The sequence below is a fragment of the Cervus elaphus genome, chromosome 21 (genome assembly GCF_910594005.1).
Source record: "Cervus elaphus chromosome 21, mCerEla1.1, whole genome shotgun sequence".
In the NCBI taxonomy this organism is placed as follows: domain Eukaryota; kingdom Metazoa; phylum Chordata; class Mammalia; order Artiodactyla; family Cervidae; genus Cervus; species Cervus elaphus.
This window is the reverse complement of record NC_057835.1, coordinates 21,840,666-21,866,174: the sequence shown is the minus strand read 5'-3', so window position 1 is coordinate 21,866,174 and position 25,509 is coordinate 21,840,666. Positions and strand designations below refer to the sequence as shown.

The window sequence follows — 25,509 nt, the reverse complement described above, 5'->3', positions numbered from 1 at the left end:
GTAGCTGTGGCATTTAGGCTTAGTTGCCTCAAGGCATGTGAGATCTTCCAGGACCAGGGATTGAACTTTTGTCCTTTACATTGGCAGGCAGATTCTTAACCATTGGACCAGCAGGGAAGTCCACACAATAGTGATTTTACACGTATGACAATATGTATATCTTAGCTCATGATTATTTGCTTCATTTCTTATAGTTTATCTAGGACTTTTGGTTACTCATTCTTTTACTCAAGATGGTAAGTATAAATTCATTGTCCAGGGAATGGAATAAAGTTGAATAATCATAAAAATTTTTTAAATTTTTGAAGAAATATTTTTAACCATGTATATAATACCATATTGGATTTGGGACAGAGAAATAAAAATCTGACTGAAATATACCCTTTTTCATTATTATACAAATCTGAAAGGCTTGGGGAATTGATGGTTTTCTACTGATCCTAATGATGTAGTTAGTCAGAAAAATATGTTTTCAAACATTAAGACAACTCACATGATTTTTTTTTTTTATCCAAAACATATTTATTGGGTTGGTTTCCCATTCATCTTGATGCAGGATCCTGTTCATGCTGCTTCTGTCTGATGGAGCCGCCTTCTGTAAGCCTTGCTTTTCCTCCTATAGTCTGGCAGAGGACAGTATAGCAGTCAACACACTAAACTACTGTTTGTGCATGGCTAAAGAAGGTGGTGATTTTATAGCATCCTGGGCATTTTACATCCAAGAAATAGGAATTAGGGCTCTGTACCAGGCACTTCTTCTTGTGTTTCCTCTTCTTCTCTTCTGGAGAGCGATGAAGAAGATCCTTTGTGAGAGGCATGTTCTCGTGAGGAGGTCGTCACTGTCAGAAAAGGCCACATGTGCTTTATCATCTAAGAAAACTTGCCTCATGGATTTTTTCATTCCTTTACTATATGATAAATATAAATCATTTTTTAAAATTATAGGATGAAAAAGTAAGAGACATTCTCAGTTTTATGATGAACTCACGCAAACAGAATAAGGGTTGTTTGTATATTTCTTCTTCTATTTGTATCATTTATTAAAGTTTACCTGAGAGCCCTGTGAATAGTCCAAGACCCAGTCTAATTCCACTGCCTCTGAAATGTCTTCCCAAAGATCTCAGATATTAGGTTTCAAGAGTTAGGGATATTTGGAGATATAAAAGTTCAAAGAAAATTATTGTTTATTTGAAAATATGGAGTGAGAAAATTCTAGTCCATTTGTGATCTTATCATCTTGCCTTATAATCGATATTTCTCACATTTATTCTAATTGGGCTTCCCCAGTGGCTCAATGGTAAAGAATGCACCTGCAATGCAGGAGATTTGGGTTTGACCCCAGTTGAGCACTTAATACATGCCAAGCATTCTGCTAAACACTAGTGGTGCAATAGTGATATAGGTGATGACAGAACAGGAGTGACATACATTCATGTGAAAAGGTACATTTTTCTTAATTTAAGGAATCTTCCATGTACATTTCTATTTATGCAGAGATGCATAGTCATACAATTTAATGGTCTCACATTTTGTCCTCTAAAGTGGCCTTTTGGTTACATGAATGAATGAAGATATGTACTAAGCTCCTAGTAAAGCTACAAAGGAACATTTGCTCATTGGTCATAGGATTAGTATGAAATTGTATCTATGATTTAATGTTAGAGAAACTTCTCATGATGGATGGGTTTCCCTGATTAAAAAGACACTGTAATGTGTAGTGAACTCCCCATAAAGCAAGGGGTATGTATCCTGGTGGCCTAAATTTAACTTAAAGGCCAAAGGCCAGAGCTGGAGAAGGGCATGGGAACCCACTCCAGTATTCTTGCCTGGAGAATCCCTGGACAGAGGAGGCTGGTGGGCTGCAGTCCATAGGGTTGCAACGGGTCGGACACAACTAAGCAACTAACACTTCTCATTTTTTCAAGGGTCAGAGAGGCAAGGTCACTTTCAGCACATAATGTAATTGCAGTTTTTTCTTTTTGGCCCCAACAAGTAGCATTCAGAATCTTAGTCCCTTGATCAGGGATCAAACTATGCCCTCTGCAGTGAAAGTACAGCGTCTTAACCACTAGACCACCAGGGAAGTCCCTGCAATTTCATTTTAAGATGCTGAGCAAGTGAGGGTGAAATAAGAGAGTGGTGTGCCCACGATAATGATCTAGGACTATAGCTATAACACAGCATCAATAAACAAATAGCATTAGACTACTCCAAGACAGATGTAATCTTTATTTTATTTTATTTTATTTTCAGATATAATCTTTAATAGCTGTGTCACATGACAGTGAAAGAAGCATGGAAACCAATGGACTTTTTGGAGTTTTTAATCTTTTTTTTTCCCCTCTATGCCTAGAGGTGGAGAGGGCAATGGCAGCCCACTCTACTGCTCTTGCCTGGAGAATCCCATGGATGGAGGAGCCTGGTGGGCTGTAGTCTATGGGGTTGCAAAGAGTTGGACACGACTGAGCGACTTCACTTTCACTTTTTACTTTCATGCATTGGAGAAGGAAATGGCAACCCATTCCAGTGTTCTTGCCTGGAGAGTCCCAGGGACGGGGGAGCCTGGTGGGCTGCCGTCTATGGGGTCGTACAGAGTTGGACACGACTGAAGTGATTTAGCAGCAGCAGCAGCATGCGTAGAGGATTGTTCCACTTTGTACAGAGTAAACTATGCTGCGCAGGATTTTTGAGTAACTTGAAGGATAAGGAAAGGGTTAAGATGGAAGCTTAAAGAGGAAGTGACTAGGCTTCTTAAATTAATGGCGGAGCAATGACTAAAGGATTAATTAAAAGTGAAATATGTTAGGAATGATGATAATCACAAGCTAATGAAATTAGGTTTTACAGTAACGTATTATTGTCTGTTTATGTGGTTTATCAGTTAGTTTCCACTTTGTGATAACATAGGGACAATCTTTAAATCTCAGTAGATTATGGCAATTAACTTTTAGGTCTCCCTTAAATTCCATGTCACTGCAGGTCAGCTGCTCCAGACTATGGCTCTGTAGCATGTCTCTTATTCATTTTGGGATCCAGGCTGAAAGAACAGTTCCTGTATGGGCAATGGCGACCACGTGGCAGTTCTTAATGTTTCTGCTTACACGACACACAATCCATTCATTGGTCAAAAACAGTCAACTGACCAACTCTCTCTCTCAGTGAGGTGGTAAATTTGTTCATCCCTTGAGGAGTCCACGTAGGTCTCATAGAAAGAGAAGGAATGCACAATCTTCTTAAAAGAAAGGTAGAAAATAGGGTGGGGGGGGAGCGGAGGGAAATGATATAATCTACTGCACGTGGAATTTAAACTCTGGACAGCTCAAATAATTAATTTTTGTTTCCCTTTATGTTGCATTGTATTTCTATGAAAAACAGAAACAAATCCCTTCAAGTTAAGGATATACTGCTTTTAATGGAATCTGTAGGATGTGATTCAGGAGAAAACCCACAAGCACAACTGGACCTCCACAGTAGAGCTGGGTGACCTAAGAGCCGTCATGCATGAATGTATGGTGATGGTCCTCCTAAACATTCCAAATCTCCATATATGGTTGCCAATGTCCACAATGGTGAGGGAGAATGCCAAGTAGTATGTTTGCCAATGAAGATGTGGTTTAGTAAAATGAAGATTCTTTACCACAGATGGATAAGAGTGATTCATAAAACAAATGTTGTGGCGTATCTCCTCTTTAGTGAATCAACACCAACTGTTCCAACCAGAAAATTTTTTAGAATATTGTCCATAAAGGGACATAAAAAATATATTGCTGTATCTCTAACACCTAGCAAAGTCAGCAGGTACCCTGTTGGTGGTGATCATATTTTTAAAAAATGAATTTTTCTTAACTCTGACCTTCAAAGACGCAAGAACAGTGGCAATTTAGTAACTGAGAAAAGTGAAGGCTTTGTATTTGCTAAACAATTATTCTAAATAGAGATAAGATATGCTTAATTAACTTACTTAAATTTGTTCTCATTAGCTCTGTAGATATTCTCCTTATATTTGAAAACATTTCAGAGAGTTGTAGCACTATCCAAAGCCATGACAGTCATGAGGGTAAAGTGTCAAGGATTTGAAAATCTCTAAATACTCAAAATAAATCTGAGAAAAGTTTTTTTCTCAATAAAATTTAGTATATGGGGAAAAAATTAAGAGAGCTTTTTACACTGTTAATGTTTATATAGATTTATGACATATACATGCATATATTTTATATACAATGATATATATATAACCATTTATAAAAAGGTTAAATTCCACTCCTACTAAATCATACTCTCATTAAAAATAGCTTCATTATTCAAGTTAATTTTTTTTTTACCCTTTGCTAACATTCAGTCACTCAGTATGAAAATTTGGCATTGGCCAGAGCATTTACCAAAACAATTTCATGAGGTATTTTCTTGTTTTTGGAAAGAGCAATAATGGAATTATTCATGTTAAGGAGCTTTCCTATAATGGCCTTTGACATTGCTCTCTTTAATATATATAATACTTCTCTTTTGTCTTATGAGGAATCTCAGTAAAGTTTCTTCACTTGCTCTTCATGTTCAGAGAAATATTGTTTGAGTTTTTGCTTGTTTACTGTCAGAGTTGTTTTTTCCTTGACATAGAAAATAATATTTTCACAATTTCTGTAGATCTGTGACATTATAAATGGAAATGAAGGAAGTTGATGCCACATACAGAAGTGAGGGCCTCTGGTTTAGCTGGACTCTCTCTAGAAAAACAACTCATCCTTGCATCTCTGCCTCTCTTCTGACTCACAACTACTTCACAGGACACATCATTCAAATTTGTGTCCCAGTAAAATATCTATTACTTTATGACATGGTTACCAGCCAATAAATGTAATCTCCAATCTTAAATCTGCAACTAGTCACCCACTATGTAGGTATTCTAGAATATCATTAATAATGTGATATTTTCCTCTAAGAGCTTCTGAATGAGATTTTGATGTAAATTTACATACACACCCGCGAGACTGCTGTGCCATAGGAACGCATTTAGCTATTCGTTCAGTTAGCTGTTTGTTTACTCACTATTCTATCCTTCACACCTTTACTGTTATGCAAGATCCAAAATCTCGGTGAGATAGTGCAACTACAGAATGACTGAAGATTTGAAAAGGCTTCATAGAACACATCTATGTGTCTGGGCTAAAGTTATTTGTCTCTAACCTTGCAAAAATTACATCATGGAAAAATTTAGCTTCTGAGTGCTAAACCGGCCCTCATTAACCTCCTCGTTCCTCTTTAATAGTCCGATTAAAACCCCTGATTCTTTGTTAACAGGATCCACTCTGAATTGCTCTCTTCCTCATGCTTTCCTGACATGTATGCATTTGTAGTATAGCGTTTGGGATTTCACTGGTGTTAAGAACAAGATTCAATTTTGTGCTATTTATCTTGGGGGCATTTGACCCATATTTTTATCTATCTTAAGTTAAAGATCTTGAAACAGTGTCAAAGAGATGGGAAAGGTAGATTAGTTTTAGATCTTAAAAGAGAAACTAACGTACAGAGGGGTTTAAACATAAACTTAGGCTTGTAGGTTTTAGATTCTGGGATGCTTCCAAGAAACGGGGAGCAAAATAGGGCTGTCTTGTAAAGGATCCCAAGAGCTAGACTAAAAACAATTGTTTGGCTATCCTTGGACACAGATGAGCATATTTGAACATTGTTGACTTCTTAACAACTCCTTTCTTCCCTTCACCATAGGCTTTAACTCCTACTGGTGTATCTGTCTTCAAGGTGACATCTCCTTTCCTTGTATTACTTTGTCCTGGGTCAAGAAGAAACAGTTAGAATAAGACATGGAAAAATGGACTGGTTCAAAATTGGAAAGAAGTGTGAGAAGGCTGTCTATTGTCACCCTGCTTGTTTAACTTATATGCAGAGTACATCATGCACAATGCCAGGCTAGTTGAATCACAAGCTGAAATCAAGATTGCCAAGAGAAATATCAACAACCTCAGATATGCAGATGATACTGCTCTAATGGCTGAAAATGAAGAGGAACTACAGAGCCTCTTGATGAGGGTGAAAGAAAAGAGCAAAAAAGCTGACTTAAAACTCAACATTCAAAAAATGAAGATCATGGCATCTGATCCCATCACTTTATGGCAAATAGAAGGGGAAAAAGTGGAAGCAGTGACAGATTTTCTTTTCTTGGGCTCCCAAATCACTGTGGACAGTGACTGCATCCAGGGAATTAAAAGACGATTTCTTCTTGAAAGGTAAGCTTTGATAAACCTAGATAGCATATTCAAAAACAGAGACATCACTTTGCTGACAAAGGTACATACAGTCAAAGCTATGGTTTTTCCAGTAGTCATGTATGGATGTAAGAGTTGGATCATAAAGAAGGCTGAGCACTGAAGAACTGATGCTTTCTAATTGTGGTGCTGGAGAAGATTCTTGAGGGTCCCTTGGACACCAAGGAAATCAAACCAGTCAATCCTAAAGGCAATCAACTCTGAATATTCATTGGAAGGACTGATGCCAAAGCTGAAGGTTCAATACTATGGCCACCTGATGCAAAGAACTGACTCATTATGGAAAAACCCTGATGCTGGGAAAGACTAAAAGGCAAAAGGAGAAGGGGATGGCAGAGGATGACATGGTTAGATAGCATCTCCAATTCCAGTGAACATGAATTTGAGCAAACTCCAGGTGATAGTGAAGGACAGAGAGACTGGCATGCTGTAGTACATGGGATCACAAAGAGTCAGACATGACTTAGCAACTGAACAACAACACCTGGATGACACCTAACACTTTCCCCATGTTCCCTTGAACAATCATGATTTTACCTACAAGCCAGGCAATTTATGCTTTGTGACTATCTCAAGTTCTCTACAAGTGGGGGATACCCAGGGGAAAAGGCACATGAATTGCTTAGGAAAGTGGTGAAGATCATTAATCAGTAAATATGCCTGTATTTCTCATGGTAGGATCCCAGGAAAAGCATCAGATATAAACAAAGTATTTGGTAGCATGAATAAGTTGCAGAAGAAAGAGTTGATGAGAAAAGTTCCATGAGTAGAACTCAGTAATCTTACACAGAGAGGTGAGCTGGCTTCTGTTGGAGATACTGGCTGTAGGAAAGGGTTAATACTAGGAAACCAAGTCTTCACTCTTGAGAGACAGCGGAGGATCTTAATTTTAAAGTGTTTATCCTAAAACATTGAGTATGAGTGCAGTATCTTTATGTGTTTGTGCTGATGGGTTTAAGGTGTAGACTCAAATCATCTTTTCTTTTAGAAGTCACCTTAGACTTTATCCAGTTCAATTTCTGATCAATGCAGAAACCACCATCTCCAAGGGAACCCTGACATGTTGCCCTTCCTCATTTTTCAGCACCGTAAGTGACAGACAACTGCTGGGGTCAATCTTTCCAATCTCAGGCTATGCCTTTTGTTAGAATGTCCTTTTTTTATGTTGTATGGAAAATCACAAGTTGAAAAGCATCTCACACAATGGCTGGCACATAGAAGGCATTCTGTCTCAATAAGTGTTGCTGACTCCAAACCAGAAGTCCGGCAACATTTATTTTTATGTTCTTTGTCTATGTCTTTTATCCTCAAATTACACGGTATCATGAGGAAGGTTGACCATGAAGACCTTGAAGATACAACACACTAAAAGGAATAAAAGCCAACACCTTGGTCCACCTGCTTTACATCAACTCCATCAATAAATGTGAACAGCTTATCAGTTTTGTCAGCCATCTGGTAGCACCATTGCCAGTGTGTATGTATCTGCAAGTGCTAGTTTCACTGGGATGTGGTTGTGTTGATTATAGTCATTTTACTTGCTTACATATAAATCACAGTTGCTGATTTTCTAATAATTTTATAACATTAGAAAAACCAGTGTGTTGGGGAATTTTGTAAATTGTCAAAACAAACAAACAGAAAGGAGATTATGCCCTTCTTAGTTTGGGATCTAGGTACACTGGATCCTTTAAATACTAGAAAGTTCTGAGTGATACGTAGGGCAGTTCTAAGCAGATCGTTTAAATATTCAGAAGCCCCCTACACTTTAGAACAAACTAGCCCTCAGCATTTTCACCTCTGTTCCTTCTTTTTACCAGAGCCAAACTACTGAGCATCTTTGGAGGAGGATCCCTTTCTGCTAGATTGTAGACTGAAAACATTTTGCATTTCTGTTTCCAGATTGCTTGGCATCAGTGCTCCAGTTGCTTTGTATTGATCAGTCGGATATATCTGGGAGACTGCTGTATACAAACTATTGTCACCAGTCCTCTGTGGGTTTGCTCTGAAGGCTTCCATGTGGGCCTGGAGAAAGGCTGGATTGTAGAAAGATTATAAGTATGAGGTTTGGGAGGGGCCCAAGTCCTCCAGATGTTACTGCTTTCATATTTTCAATGTGATTCCAGGGACTTACCCTCCTCTCTGAGGAAGATAACTAATGCCTTTGGCCTCATAGCATAGTCAGAAAAATGTGATCATTTGAAAGGGAATGTCTACACACAACTCTTTCTTCCACCTACCCCATGGCTAATACGGATGATAAGCCTGGGCTTCTCTCCTCTCCGGCCAACTTGGACATTCTAAGGCCATGTCTGAATACTCACTGCCTTTTCTATGTCAAGGATTTTGGCCCCATCTCTACCTACCCTTCTATGAAAACAAACGAGAGGCTTCTAACTGGACAGGAAAATTATCTGAGGAAGTAACTTATCAAATGAGTCAGTGTATCTGACCAGAACTTCCTCTTTCTGTTGGCGTCTCCTAATTCTAACATAGTTAGGCTTAGTAGTGGTAGAAAGTATTTTAAGCTAAATTCCTGTGGTCACTTTTTCCATTTTCAGGCAATGGGTCATTCATTGTACATGGTGGTGAGCCAGAGATTTTGCTTCTCTTTTTGTATCATTTAAGTCTATTCCTTCTAAGACACATTTCCTACACAATGGGAAAACAGACTAAATATAAAGAAATCTTAGTCAATGGTTTTTTGTTCTGGTACTGAATTCAGTGGAGGATTTGGTGGAATAAAAGGTAAACTTACCTGGGGTCAGTGAAATTCTACCTACAACTAGCATCATTTCTTTTGAAACATGATGTATTTCTAGAGAAGGAAATGGCTATCCACTCCAGCATTCTTGCCTGGGAAATCCCATGGACAGTGGAGCCTGGTGGGTTACAGTCCATGGGGTCACAGTTAGGCATGACTGAGCTACTGAACAACAATGATGTATTTCAGTGTATCCAGTTTTTGGATCCAAAGGAATAAGTGTGGTTATAATTTCAATAGGTTTTTAATAGGTATACCTCAATGAATATACAGTTTTTCAAAATCTATAAGCCTATTTCAGCTATACTTTCATTGTTTAAGAAACAGTGCTCCTCTTGTTGTATAGATCAGTAGATTTCTTTTCTTTCTCCTAATCTAACATATCTGAAGTATATCATGCACTCCCTTTTGTCCTCCCTCACCATTATGGCAGTGAGTCTCAAATGGAGGTGACAGCAAGGCAGACACTCCTTCAAAGAGTGTATCAGAACTTTGGGGGACACAGAAATGTCTATGTTGAAGTTAGAAAAATATCATTTTGTCATATTTTGTGTGATTTGGAGATCATCAAAATCTTCATTATTAAAGTTTTTGTACAAGTAAATTATAGAACATCTATATAATTCTATAAATTATTTCTACTACCTTTTACTATTAAAAAGATGCTTATAGAGAGTTTTAATGTATGGAAAAATGGCTAATAATATAAAGCAGCATATAAAAATAGGTACAAAAGAAGGATACATTTCAATTTGATGGTACCTAGCTTCCCTGGTGGCTCAGATGGTGAAGAATCTCCCTGCAATGAGGGAGACCTGGGTTTGATCCCTAGGTTGGGAAGATGCCCCGGAGGAGGGCATGGCAACCCACTCCAGTAGTCTAGCCTAGAAAATCCCCAAGGACAGAGGAGCCTGGCGGGTTACAGTCCATGTGGTTGCACAGAGTCGTACACAACCGAGCAACTCAGCACAGTGCAACAGATAAACTCAAAAGAACAGGAAAAACCTGGAAAGAAATGTGCTAAGAATAGCAGTAATGCCCTGTGTTTTCGAGGATTATAGATATATTTCTGGTTCTTTATGGGTTTTTTTGTCTAATTATCTGTAGTAAACGGATATTGTTTTGATAGGGAAATAATATAAAAGTAGAATAAAATGAAAGAAAAGAGTATTGAGGCAGAAACGGAGGTCATGAATTCTGTTTCCCAAGGCGAGCATTTAGATATCAGGGAATTATCTCACTGTGAATAAGCAGAGCCATCGATAGATGACAGGTAGACTTGTACCCCTGTGGATTCTTGAATTGTTTTCACCACTCCCTTCTATTTAAGTTTCCCCTTCAAAGTTTTCAACTCTTTACCCGTGGTGGCTCTTTACCACTGAGCCACTAGCTGGAGGCTCAGTGGTAAAGAATCCAGCTGCCAATGCGGGAGACATAAGTTCGATCCCTGGGTGGGGAAGACCCCCCGGAGAAGGAAATGGCTACCTCCTCCCGTCTTCTTGCCTGGGAAACCCCATAGATAGAGGAGCCTGGTTGGCTACAGTCCAAGGGGTCACAAAAGAGTCAGACAAGACTTAGCAACTAAACAACAATAAAAACAACTTCAAAGTCAAGTAGACACAGCTCTGCTTTCAATTTAATTTACTTTCATTCCTATATTGAGAAAAGCTCTCTTACTGGAAGGAGGTTTCAGAGGTCTATGGGTGTCCTTCATGTTCTCACACTCTCACCGTGAGCTGATTTTTTGCCATTGCCTATTCGTTGCGTGAGGCAGAATACTTAAAGGTAGCTTTGTCTGCCTGTTCCCATTGGTTGGCAGATGCCTCTGAAAAAAGACAGAAAAGCCCATCCACTCTTGGACCATAAGCTAGCCATTCATGTATTGAAGTCACTGGAGGCTGATGTAATGATAGCAACCATTCATGTTGCCAGACAAGAGAACTCTGTCTGTAACACAGAAGTCTGGGGTGATTTTAGCTGGCCATTCCTTGCATAGAAATGATGTTGTAGGACCCTGATTGGCTGGGCATTGACAGATTTTAAAGGGAATATGAGGTGGTCTGAGCTAGTACAAGGCTTTGAGAGCATTACCCCTTCCATCTGATAAGAAAAACTTCAGTTTCTAATTGCAGTGGCCTTTGGAATTAAGTAGCCAAAATATGTGAACTGTTATGAAAATCAATCATGATAAAAACTTAGCAACTTGATGAAAAGTCATCATGGAATTTTTTTGAGCTCAGGGGTCAGTACCCCCCAAATTGTCTTTTTTCCCATTTAAAACTACAGCCACAATTAAAGAAAAGGTTACCAGCAAAAATGTGAGTGCTGGGCACTGTTTTGTGTCTCTGGATCAAAGGCATACAATAGGGTGATTAAAAACATGCTGACTCTAGAAATTTGGGGCTTAATTAATGAGTTAATAATGGGAATAAAGCTCCTTTCCTTTAGAATTTAAAATTCCAATTATAAGCAATTGTATTTTTGGCAGTTCATCCACAAAAGGTCTTGAGCAGATTGAATGACTGATTTATAATAACACCTAGGATATGTAGATTGTCCAAGGAGGTAACAAGGAACCTAGGATCCTACTAACATTTCCATGCGAGAGGTTGTGAGCACAAATTTTTTTTAAAAAATAATTTTCCATAGTCTCAATTAGCAAATCTGTCATCAACAAAGTACAAACGAGATTTAAACACTTGTTAGACAGTGCATTCAGTATGTGAGCCAAAGTAAGAATGGTCCTAAGTAGTACCTGTCTGATAAATTCTTCCTTTTATAGATCAGGAAAATTTGACCTAAATTGTCTGGCTAGTGTCTAATTTCAATTTTTTATCTAGCAACTTGACTCAGGACACAATTTTCTTGAGATTATGCTAACACAGTAAGCTTTACTAAAGTTTATTTTCTTTTCTTTTTCGTAGGGTTGATTTGTCATCTCATCTAAATAAAGGTGATGGTGTGGCAGGCAGATAACCAGGTGGATTTAAATAATTGTGGACAGTCACTTCATCTATTCCTGGCTTCCAGTGACCTTTGAACTCCCATTTCAATTTCTCTGTTGTAATAAGTAGCAACGGAGGCAGTTAAAAGCAAATCCGTAAGGAATGTGTGTGTGCGTGTATGTGTTAATTGCACGTTCATGTTCAGCTCTTTGCAACCCCATGGACTGTACCCCACCAGGCTCTTCTGTCCATGGAATTCTCCAGGCAAGAATACTGGAGTGGGTTGCCATGTCCTTCTCCAGAGGATTTTCCTGACCCAGGGACTGAACCCAGGTCTCCTGCACTGCAGGCAGATTCTTTACCATCTGTGTCACTGGAGTGGGTTGCCATGCCTTCCTCCAGGGAATCTTCCTGACCCAGGGATCAAGCCCATGTCTCTTATGTTTTTTGCATTGGCAGTCAGGTTCTTTACCACTAGCACCACCTAGGAAGCCAGACACTCACATTCTGAGCTCTGAGTAGGGTCAGCCTTACCTGAACTTACAGACTAAAAGTAGAGACTGTATTTTTCCTCAAGGAAGATCAAAATGCTATTATCAGAAATGGCCAATGCCCAGGAAAGCCATAGTAGCTGTCACCATTCAGAACCATCTATTAGAATTTTCACTCTGCTAATGAAAAGATACGGGCTTCCCCAGTGGCTCAGGGATAAGAATCCACCTGCAGTGCAGAAGACACGGGTTCAATCCCTGGATCAGGAAGATCCCCTGGAGAAGAAAATGGCAACCCACTTGACTATTTTTGCCTAGGAAATTCCGTGGCCAGAGGAGCCTGGTGGGCTACAGTCCATGGGGTCACAAAAGAATTGGACACTACTTAGCTATTAAAACAACAAAATGAAAAGACCTAAGAAGTCTTTGCTAATTGTACCTCCAAGGAGGTGAAAATTCTTTAAATTAGCAATAGAAAATGAATTCAGTATGCTTCTGGACAAGGAGGAAAAGCATGAACTAGAAGGGCTGAATCAAAATCATGGAAACATTTGAAATAGAATTTTCCAGTGATGTTCTCTATGACTCTGATAGTTGAAAAAACTTCTAGTTAAAAAAAAAAAAAAGACTTTTCTGTCTAGTAAACTGGGTAATCTGAGCAGAAGTTTGTGTTTTTTCTAGGGTCCAAGTCAGTCTCTAAGTTACAGTCATAGTCTGTGGTGAAATAAAGAGACAATGAAAAGTAAGAAAGGGAGGATATAAAATCACTCACATGAATAATCATCAGTTCCACCAGTATATACCTAGCCCTAGAGTCACACCTTTTATGATTTGAGAACAATTCTCAATTTTTGGAAGGATCTCTTTTATGTCAAATCTCATCAGATGTTTTGGAATTAAAAATTTTAAAAATAAGAATGCTTATATATTAGAAACAAAGCAATTGACAGATTTTTAAAAATTTTGTTGGTTGTTTTGGCTCATGAAAGGATCTTCTATGATATATTATGTATCTCTATGACATGGCAAACGGCTCCATCATCTGTACTGAGAAGGATTAATTGAACAGGATCTCATGATTTTGCGAGCACTTGTGCTGCAGGGTGAACGTGTGCTAATCCTGCCAAGAAGTTTAGCCTTAAAGCCCTCACATGGACTAGACATTTCTATCTGCAAAGGATGTTTATACTCACCTTGGGCTACTTCCAAGGTTTTACTTTGGGTATCTCTTGGATATAGCCCTTCATTATAGAACTCTTTTATTCTTAAGAGGGAATAAAAACTCTTCCAACATGAAAAGAAGAAAACCACTAGTGAGACATCATGCATTTTTAATGATGCACTGCAATCACCGCCTACCACCAGACCAGTGCCTGGAGATGAAGAAAGTGTGTGTCATGTCTAAGATAAATCAAAGGGGAATGTTAGCTTCTAGGGAATAACAACCAAAGTGCTTACAAATTTTGAAAGTCAGGAAACCTCAGCTACTAAGTTCCAGAGATTCTTCAGATATGTAAATAATATCAAAAGAGATGAGAAATTCCAGTTGTCTTTTGCAGTATCCTTCATCTGATAGAGATTCCCTCAAGAGGTTATGACTGAGAAGAAGTGCAGACAGACTTTTCTAAGACTATTGACAAATGCTCTCCCTCAAAGACAAAACATCCAGGAGAAGCTACTTAAGTTGTGATCAAGTATCTAATCCTTTGGAAATGGGTCTTCGTTAGCATTTCCTTTATTTATTTTTTAGCAAAATTTCCCACCAGTTCCTTCATTCCGATTTATTAAATTTTAATGAAGACTCTATATGTCTCCACTCAAAAATTGAAAAGAATCATAATTTGAAAGAAGTGGAAAAAAATAAGACCTCAGTAATTCCCAGATCAATGCTCAAAGATGACTTATTAACATATTATACAAACTGTAGTGAATTAGATATCTGGTAATAATTTTTCTTTCTTCCTTCCTTGCTTGCTTCCTTTCTTTCTTTCTAACAAGAGTGTCATGCAAAAACAGGGTGTGGTGTCCAGGCAAAGAAATGAACAGAAAGAACAAATTCCTAACAGCAAGAAAAACTTTTACAAGCCTGAGTTACCAAGAGAAGACAGGTGGCCTTCTCAGTGCCAAACATCCAGAGGTCTGCAAATACGTAAATGTTTTAAAAACACTAGGGAGTTCCCATATGCAAATTATTTCCATGAATTTAAACAAAGGTTTAGTGATATTTCTTTTGACTATCATCTTCCTCTGAAATTGAAATTGGCATTATTTTTTCCACATCTAGAGTTCTAGATCTGGAACTGGAGATAAACTTAGTTATGTAATCCAACTTCTTTCTGTAAAGAAAAAAAAAAAGATACAGAAAATCAGTGGTTTATCTACTACCATTCACTCAGTCGATCAAGGCATTAATCTGGATTTCAGCTTTTAGTTTCTTTTTTTCTTTACTCTCACTACATCCGCATCCTATAAAGTCTTGTTCATTTCTCTCCACCTCAATTCCAGTAAAAATAATTACCAGCACTCAACTCATCTACTGTAGTAGCCTCTCTTGTCTCCCACATACATTCTCAATCCAAAATCTTCATAGTGATCTTTAAAACCTGTGATCGTAGCATCCCAGAATCAGTGCATTTCTTTTTAGAAAGAGAAATGAAACAATACATGTATAAAATTTAATAAAAGATTATGTAACTTTTAAATTCTAATTTTGTATTTGTATCTCTTGTCTCTTATACTGAAAATCTGATTCTTAATGATCCCTGATACATTCAGTTATTTGCTTTATGTATGTCCGTGTGGGTGTGTTTTCAATTAACATTATCTAAATCATTACTGACAATCAGACCACTGAGTGCAGTGTATGACTCTTTTGTTATATTTTCTTGCCCTTTGGATATATCTCATCCAGGCTGTATAGTCAAAACATTGTCTTTTAAAATCACTATGATTATTTTTTTTATTTGGTTATATGACTAATTTGACACACAGTAGTAAGTTTGTTTTTGTTTTATTTCAATTTTTAGAGGTCTTTTTTAGATATAAATTTTGTTTATTTAACTAGTGAAATAATCCCAAGGTCTCACAGAGCTATAAAGCAAGATTAATTAAGAGAAGTATATCTTTCTTCCCTGGCCCTTTCCCTTTTTTTATCTTCAATAGGTAACCATTTTTATGGAAGCTTGTTTTATTCTTCTATTTTTTTTTGAAAATGAAAACATAAACATTAATATATTTTACACATTCCTATCTGTTTCTTCTGGTTTTTCCTTCAAAGGTATATGTTTGTGTAAAGACATTGAAGATAGAAAACATTTCTTTATGTCGCAGAATACTATAGTGGACATACCATTAATTCAATGCATGGTGATTGCTCATTAACATGTGAGTGATTTTCATTCTTTTACAATGGTTTTACAACCACTTGTATCCTTGGGTATGCATCCTTTCACAGGTTTGCCAAGATCTCTTCAGCATAAGTCCCAAGAAGTGAAAATTTTACATCAAAATATAAATACATATGGAATTTTTCTAGATAGTGCTAACATTCATGAGAACTGTGACATTTTGCAATTCTACTAACAGCATATGAGAATGTCTGTACCCTACTGCCTTAACAAATAAGTCTTCAAACATTAGGACTTGTTGCCAAGTTTTAATGAAAGGGGGATGATACCTCAATATAGTTTTAATTTAATTTATCTTATATAAATAAAATTAACTTTTTAAATATCTGTCACCCATTTACACATCTTTCTGTGAAATGTCTGTTCATATCTTTCACTCATTTTCTGTCAGAGTTTTTTACTTCTTAATATTTAGAAGCTCTTCATATATCAGTGAAATAACCTTGTATGATATAATTTGCATATATTTATTCCCAGCTTGACAATGGTTTTTTTCTTTTTAATTTTTTTTCCATGTAAAGTTACCTTTCAGATTTAATGTACTCAGATTTATCTCTTTGGTGTATCTAGATTTTGGCTGTACTAGGTCATTTTTTTGTCTCCTAGATTAAAAAGGAAGTCATCCATGTTTTACTTCAGTATTTATATAATGATAGTTTTACTCTAAAATAGCAAAACCATTTTTAATTAATTTGGTTTTATGGTATGAAAAAATATCAATTTAATATTTGTACTTATCACTAACTAGTTGTCTGCCCAGTTATTAAAAGTTCTTATTTTTCCTCACTGCATAGAGAAAACCTCTGATAAAGGGCTTCCCTGGTGGCTCAGATGGTAAAGAATTTGCCTGCATTGCAAGAGACCCAGATTCAATCCCTGGGTAAGGAAGATCACTTGGAGAAAGGAAAGGCTACTCACTCCAGTATTCTTGCTTGGAGAATCCCATGGACATAGGAGCCTTGGGGTCTACAGTCCAGGGGTCTCAAAGAGTTGGACATGACTGAGTGACTGCTAACACTTTCACTTTTCACCCTCTTTATCATATATTAAATTTCCATATGTTTTTTTCTCCCCCCTCTGGATTTTCCATTGCATTTCATCGGTCTGTTTGTGTACCAAAATCACTTTTTTTTTTTTTAATAAAGAGGCTTTATGATATACTTTATTGATCTGTGAGGATCAGATCCCTCCCCAAATACTTCTCATTTTAAGGCTTTCCTACCAATTTTCACTTTTTATTTTTCCAAAAATTCTTTCAAAAGAATGTTATAATCAATTTGTCTTACTCCAAGGACATTGTCATTGAGATCACATTACACTGAGCAATTAACATAGGGAAAACTGACATCTTCATTATGTTGAGACATCCTAACCAAGAAGATGAAATGCTTTTCCACTTATTCAGTTTATGTCTATGTCTTTTTAGTGTGTGTCTAAAACAGATTTTCTATTTTTTAAGTTTATGCATGTGCTATTTCATTTTATTTTCCTATTAAAAATTAGACTGTCTCTTCCACTATTTCCTTCATCTGACTATTTTTGTAAATATGTAAGTTGTTTCTCTTTGCAAATTTTATACTCTCTACTTTGCTAAACTGCCTTGTTTGTAGTAGCCTATTAAGTTATTTAGATTTTCCAGGTTTATAATTTTCTAATCTGAAAATAGAAATTGTTTCACCTCTCCTTTTTCCTCTATTTGCTTTTTTATAATACAATCACATTAATTAATTCCTTCAATACAGTGTTAAATAGTAGGAGAGAGAATGGGCAGTGTTGGCTTGTTCCATGATCAATATCCTGAGATTTTTATCTCAGCATAGCTTTGTTGAGGCAGCAAGGTAAAACTTGCCTTCAGACTCAAGCAGTCATGATTTGAAGTTATGCCTCTACTTACTGCTTCTATGATTTTGGGCAAAGAGCTTAAACTGTATGAGTTTCAGTTTCCCCATCTGTAGAATGGGAGTGATAACTTATAATTTGCCTTTGTGTTTTAGAAACGAATTTCAATGACTAACACGATGACTGACAGTGGTAGATATGACTGATATGATGACTGGTGCATCAATAAACGTTTGTTTTCTATTTTGGGGTTCTTTCTGAATGTGCTATCCGTCACCTAAGGATTCCTCAAGACTGCAAGCAGAATTAGAGAAGTTTAAACTGAAGACAGTGCCACATTTACGATACTGAGTGAGTCTGGCATAGGAGGCATCGTGGAAACCAAGCACTCTGAGCTGAAGTTTCTAAGTAGCAGGCCATCAAGTGCTTCAAGCAGCAGAGAGGTGTATCCAGCTTCCATGAAAGATCTGGCTGTTATCCACGCAGTGCCCTCTGGTGGTTAGGCTAGTGCTGTAGTTTAAAAAACTGCCTTGAAACTGATTATTAGTAAAAAAAACTTGGTGGCTCAGTAGTACAGAATCCATCTGCAATGCAGGAGATGTGAGTTCAGTCCCTGGGTCGGGAAGATCCCCTGGAGCAGGAAATGGCAACCCACTGCAGTATTCTTGCCTGGGAAATCCCATGGACAGAGAAGTTTGGCAGGCTGCAGTCCATCAGGTTGCAAAAGAATCGGACACGACTGAGCAACTAAATAACAACAACAAATCAATATTTAGGGGTTGCTTTCCATCATCTAGGCCTGCCAAATAATTGACACATATTCCCTCATTTTAATTCTAATAAAATCCAATGAGATATGCACCCATTGGCCTTTTTGGCCAAGCAGGATATTGATACTTACAGAGGTTAATTAGCTTAACTCAGATCACAAAGCTAATTATGGGGGCATGGGGTGCTGAGATTTCACACCAGTATGTTTGAATCCTATCTACTGTGTGCTATTCTATATGCAACAGTATAAAACATGAAAGAAGAAGAGACTTAGAAGCACCTTAGAGAGCAATTCCTCCCCCACAATGAACAGATGAATAAAGGCCCAGAGAGAAAGTTGCACAGTTATTAAACAATCTGAGCTACATTCCTGGGTCCCTTGACTCCTAATATTTGTTCTTTTGATTGCACAAAAGCTGCCTGGCCTTATTTGATTTAATTTGCCTCTCCTGTGATTGTTTGACATTTCCCCAGGATAGTAAGACAGCCCTACCTATCGTTACAATAAAAAAAGGGGGAGTCAAGGGAATAATCTCTACCAAATTTGACAACTCATTAACTACACTTTATTAAAGGGATTTAATTGCTGACCTTATATCCTGTTTTCAGCTTTCTTCTCCAGTAGCAAATATCAATTAAATTCTAATAACAAAGAGTCTCATTGCAGTTGACAAATAATCCTTTTCAGGAGAATTGCCCTCCGTGACTCTCCACAGGCAAAACTTACATTCTTGCAGTCACAATTCTTTGCTGTTGTTTCCTCTAACATCTGATGTGACAGGCCTGCCAGGACGAGAAACAGACTTGCCCTTTGAGGGCATTTTCCCATATAATGAGGTGGCCCTTGCAGAAATCACTCTGACCATGGTGACAGGTCACTATAACTCCTGAGTGCTGACCATACGGCTGCCTATAATTTGCTCAGTTCATCAGCATCTGTAACTGATTTCTTAGAATGATGCCCCGATTTTATAGTTAAGTTGTTGACAATACAACAGTTTACGAAGGATGAGGAGGAAAACTAGATCCCTGATGGCAAGTTTCAGGGAGACAATTTTAACTCATTTGTAGATAATCTTTTGTAACAATCAGAACATATGAAAATTCTATGCACTGTTTAGAACTTACTGGCCTCCAACCATTGGTTGGACACTTGCTCATTAACTGGTCAGAATATGGTATGAATGACCCAAAGTAGATGATTTTCAAATTATTTTCCATGGCTTAGCATACATGCTTCTTTGATTTAGTCATAGCTTTTTGTCCAATGTCAATTGCTCTTAATTCAGTCAAAGCAAAAATGTACTATACTTACCTAGCTATAGACTTCAAAAATTATAAAAACAGTGAAACATTACAATCAGGTTGTACATAAACAAGAGATGACCACTAATGTTTTTGTGTGAAGCTCAACATTTTGTTATTTTTGATGTTAGGCAAAGGAAAAGTGTTAAAGCTCATAGTTCCAGGGAACTTCAGCTGCATAATTATTAGCCAGACCATGTGAGTTCATAGCGGCATGAGAGACTCAGTATCTCTTGCACAAAATATATGGGGAAAATGTGATGAGTTCCAATATCTCTTTTAATTTTAGTATTCTGTGTTTCTAGAAATGACTGAGAAGATCATCAGTTGTTAAGTGAATAAAGGTAATAATAAAACCTATACCAGGTTAAGAGCTATGAAATCTGTGATTAGTCTTGTTCTTGTTTTATTCTATGTGCATATACGTCTTTTACACTTGTTTGTATAGCCTATCTACATCTATATCTATTTATAGATTATATATATCTATGTATAGATTATATATCTATATCTATATATATATCTATGTATAGATTATATATCTATATCTACATATTTTAAAGAAACCTAATCATGTCATGTTAGGAACAATGGAATCAGTTGAAGGTATTAAACCAAATGAAGAAAAGACATGGGAATTATGTAATAGGAGTTCTTAAATGTAGAAAGTTCTGTCCTGTCAGCAGGATCCAGCTTATTTTGTATGACTCTAATAGATACAGGTTAGGAGAAAAAAATTCCATGTGGATTTAACAAACTTGCTACCAAGTTGTTTGAGGGTAGAATAATCCCCCTCACTTTTCAGTATGCTTCATATCAGTGAAAGTTTCAGTGTACCATCAATGCTGTTTGAATAGAATATTGAATAAGGAATTCAAAGATCACGTTCCTTGCCACCCTGTATTTTATCGTTCCATGAATCTAGTCCTACGCTCTCATTTATGAAGTAGCATCAAGTCCTCCTATAGTCAATCAAACCCTTTCAGAAAAGTTCACTACTCCCAGAGAATCTCTACAAGCCAAACAAATGGGTCATGGTCTAATCTTTGATAGTTCATAATCCCTCCTGTAGCTACTCTACATTGCAGGGAAAGAAATTACCCCTAAATAAAGTCCCCTTGCGATTAAGTTCCACAAAACATGAGGCTCCACAACCCTTGGTCTTTAATTCACTCCTCCTGGGTGGAGTCAAACTTCATCATGCCACAGAGTGAAGGGATACCTACCACAGTCAGGAAACTAACCAGGGAAGTATATCTGTCAGAACCTCTAGCCACCCACAAGGAGCTCCAAGAATCTTAATCCGTAGTGAACCGTGAAACTCCGGGGCAAGCAGTTTACAGCTGGGGATTTGTTTGCTTATGCAAATTCCATCATAAATCACCTCATCCTCAGCTATAGCCCAAGGCTAAAGCCAAGGTGCCCGTGCAGCTTTATCATTGGATCACAAAGGTTCAGGATTTATGGGACAAACCAGCTATGCATTGCCTCAGCTTTTTATTAAGTTACCTGAACTCCCATTTTCCAGAGGAAGAAACCAAGATCCCAAGTCTGAGAGACTTTCCTTAGTCACTAGGAGTTTGTGGAGACAGACATTCTGCCATCTGGTGCTCCATTTCCTCTCCAACCAATCTGCTGAGATCAGTGACTTCAATTCCTGTTAACCTTTCAAAAGCCCATACTGGTGGGAAGGACGGTGACATTAGGTCAGAGGATAAGCCCTCATTGCCTCTAATCACTGACTGTGTAGCCGTGTATCACAGGATGTTGCTAAACAGTCATAAGGCATTCCTCCACTCACGTCATCAATTCCATGTTTCCTTGGTGAGGAGTCACAACATGTGTTTCTTGACAAAATGCTTTCTGTCTTAAGAGTATTTAATGATCTCTCTCTGCTGGCTCTGAGTGGTAATAACATTTTAGTGAATCAAAGGGATAGGTTTGATTTTAAGAGGGATGGGAGCTAGTCCAAGGGAAGAAAGAAAAGGAAGGAGACAAGATACAGAAGACACTTCACAATAAATCCCATCAGTACTATTACAGAGTTGAATTTGTCTTGATGTTTTTACCAGTTTATGGGAACATTTGAGCTCTATCTTTCTCTCTGATACACACTCACTAATCCTGAAGGCTCACCTTCCATGAGGCTGAGTTTTCTTAGCTGAGAAAAGGAGTAACAATGCCCCCTGTCCCCCGACACACACACACACAAACACACACACCCCTACATGCATATACTCATGCAATCTAGGTGTTCATGAGAACTTAATTAAATAAGATGGCATATGAAAAACTTCTTCTGAAACATCAAATAACATAATGTACTTATACACTAAGTACATGTACTAACGTACTAAGAGATAATTATGTGTGTAAGACTGACAGAGAGGTGGCAACAAATACTCGGTTACCGCAAAGAGTCATCTGATGTTAACTTCGGGGACTGTCAGCACCTCAACCTAGACTCATTTGGGTTATAATCTTTACTTCATCACTTTCCAATTATGTGGCACTGAACAGTTTATTCAAATTCCCCAAGGCTCATTTCATCATCATTAAAGCAGAGACAACAGTCTCTTCTCTGTCTACCTCCCAGGGTTCTTGTAAGGAAGGGATGAAGCAAGAGATATGAAATAAAATGCTCTTAAACTTAAAACCTAGATTGTGTCCACAATGAAAGGAACGCATTATTATTTCTGAAGCTTAGGCTCCCAAAAAAGGCTCTGGACCTCTTGGTCCTCTGGTTGAGAAAGACGCTAAGAGACCAGGCTTCCCAGGAACGTTATAATCTCTTGCTTGTGAGCCTTCCCAGGTGGCATTAGGAGTTAAGAACCTGTCTGCCAATGCAGGTTAGACATAACAGACATGGGTTCGATCCCTGGGTTGGGAAGATACCCTGGGGTAGGAAATGGCTACCCACTCCAGTATTCTTGCCTGAGAAATCCCATGGACAGAGGACCCTGGCAGGCTACAGTCCATAGGGTCATAGAGTCAGACGCAACTGAAGCAACCTAGCATGTGAGATAGTAGGAGGCAATGGTTCAGATTTCAGCTCCAGGGACACATTATTGAGATTTAAATCTTGGCCCTGCCATTTCCCAGACACATGACCTTTTACTTCTCTATGCCTCAGTTTTTCTGTTTATTGCATGTATGTTCAGTCATTCAGTCGTGTTCGAGTCTTTGTGACCCCATGGACTGTAGCCCGCCACACTCCTCTGTCCATGGGATTGCCATTTCCAAGGGATCTTCCCAACCCAGGGATCAAATACACATTTCTTGCATCTCCTGCACTAACAGGTGGATTCTTTACCATTGCACCACCTGGGAAATGCCACTCTATTAAATTTGCATAAAATATAAACTCATATGGCTGTTTTAGACATTGAATGAGCTAATGCATATAAAGAGCTTGTGAAAGTGAAGTCGCTCAGTCGTGTCTGACTCTTTGCGACCCCATAGACTGTAGCCCACCAGGCTCCTCCGTCCATGGGATTCTCCAACCAAGAATACTGGAGTGGGTTGCCAGTTCCTTCTCCAGGGGATCTTCCCAACCCAGGGATCGAACCCAGGTCTCCCGCATTGCTGGCAGACGCTTTAACTTCTGAGCCACCAGGGAAGCCCAAAGAGCTTAGAGCCCCTCTAAGTCCTAGCTACCGCTCTAAATGTTCCCTTTCCCAGGTGGGTGCAGTCTAATTCAGACCTCCTTTCCCCAGGGTTAGCCTCAAAAAATTGTTTGTCTCTAGGACCAGGGCACAGAAAGGCAAGTTAATATTATCCATTGGTTTGCCTGTCAGAATTTGCCTCATCAAAGTGGCTTGGTCTTGGAGGTTTAGAAGCTTTTTGTTGAAAATCTAAGACAATCTTTTGTTGTTGCTCAGTTGCTAAGTCCTGTCCAACTCTTTGCAACCCCATGGACTGCAGCACACCAGGCTTCCCTGTCCTTCACTATCTCCCAGAGTTTGCTCAAATTCATGTCCATTGAGTCAGTGATGCTCTCTAACCATCTCATCCCCTGCTGCCCCCTTCTCCTCCTGTCCTCTATCTTGCCCAGCACTGGGGTCTTTCCCAATGAGTCGGTTCTTTGCATTCAGTGCAAATACTTTGGAGTTTCCAGTACTTCAGAACTTCAGCTTCAGTATCAGTCCTTCCAGTGAATATTCAGGACTGATTTCCTTTTGGACTGACTGGTTTGATCTCCTTGCAGTCCAAGGGACTCTCAAGAGTCTTCTCCAGCACTATTGGCAAACAGCAAAATGTCCTATAATGCCTTATGAAAGTTCAGTGGGATCCCAGTTCTTTGCTGTTTCAGGATCTAGGAGCAGTTTATATAAAAGAGTCACCTGAGATGAGTATGACCATGTTCTCACTGGGATGTAGACAGAAAGTCTGGCTTGAGTCCCATGAACTGTCCAAATCCAAAGCTGGGCAGAGAAATTCTTAGAAATTAAGCTATGGTTCTGTTTCTACTGGTGCAGATACTTGTCTGATTAGGTTCAGTTGACATCCACAAAAGAGAGTGTCTCTGCAATATTTCTAGCCAATCCACATACATTCAACCTCACTAATTTTTCACTGATACTCATTTCTCATATCCATTATGTTCTGGTTTCACCAATTAAACTCTTCACCTTTAACATTTGTTAATTATTTTTTTGGTTCTGAGTGGAGATAAAGGGAGTTGACTCCTGTGTGTTAGCTGCTTCTGAGGTAGGATTTGTGATCAAAATTTGGCATGTAAATTTCTAATTAGATAAAGTAATCATTTCTAGAGTATAGATTGAAAATTCACACACACACACTAACACTTATACACACACACACACACACACTATTTTGACTGAAGCACTTTTCTAAACTAAATTATAGATCACAGATCAGTTATGGTGGGTATAGCTCATACATTTCAGAAAATGAGTGTATTTAAGTCATTCTGTCCAAGAATTTCTCAAAAACCTTCTTCTGGCTTTTTAGCTTAATCATCATCAAAGAGGCAGTGGTTGGAATAGATCCAAATTCTTCAGACAACTTCCTCTAACTCAAGAATCGAAGTCATTGTTTTCCTTTAGGCACCACTAACTTCAGCCAGACTGTTACTCACATAAACCTGATGCCTTCCAATCTTAAAATTTTGCTTCCAATGGTTCTTCTATTTCAAATGTCCCTTTCCACTCATTCAACTTGCTAATATTCATCCATACTTCCAATACCTAATTGATACCTCCCCTTTGACAAAACTTCCCTGGTTCTCCTAACGTAAAGCTCTCACTTTTCTAAGACACTTACCTTTTAAACTCTAATTTAACTTGTATTTGTATCTACTAGACTATAGGTTCCTGAAGATCTCATCCATCACTATATTCACCACAGTAAAAATATAATGCCTTGCCCATGTTAGCCAATCAATATCTACTGATGGGAAAAGACCCATTCCTGGTGGAGCAGAAAGAAAACTTGAATTATGTGAATGATGACTTCTTCACTTATCAGATGAGCGAACTTGTGAGAATCATTGTTTTTTTCATCTACAAAATATAATTATGTCCATCTGACTTATTTCAGAGTTTTTACAGGAATCAGATAAAATGAAGATATGAAAACTCTTCATTCATTGTGAATGTATTACTAATACAAAAGGATTCTCCAATTCATAGAATTCATAGAATTAAATGTTAGGAAACCATCACCATCTACCAGATGAGGACAATG

General features: G+C 38.1%; 1 pseudogene; it reads right to left on the bottom strand.

Moving 5' to 3' along the window:
• Positions 1-542: 542 nt before the first annotated feature.
• Positions 543-830, bottom strand: LOC122679080 (annotated as a pseudogene).
• Positions 831-25,509: the final 24,679 nt, after the last annotated feature.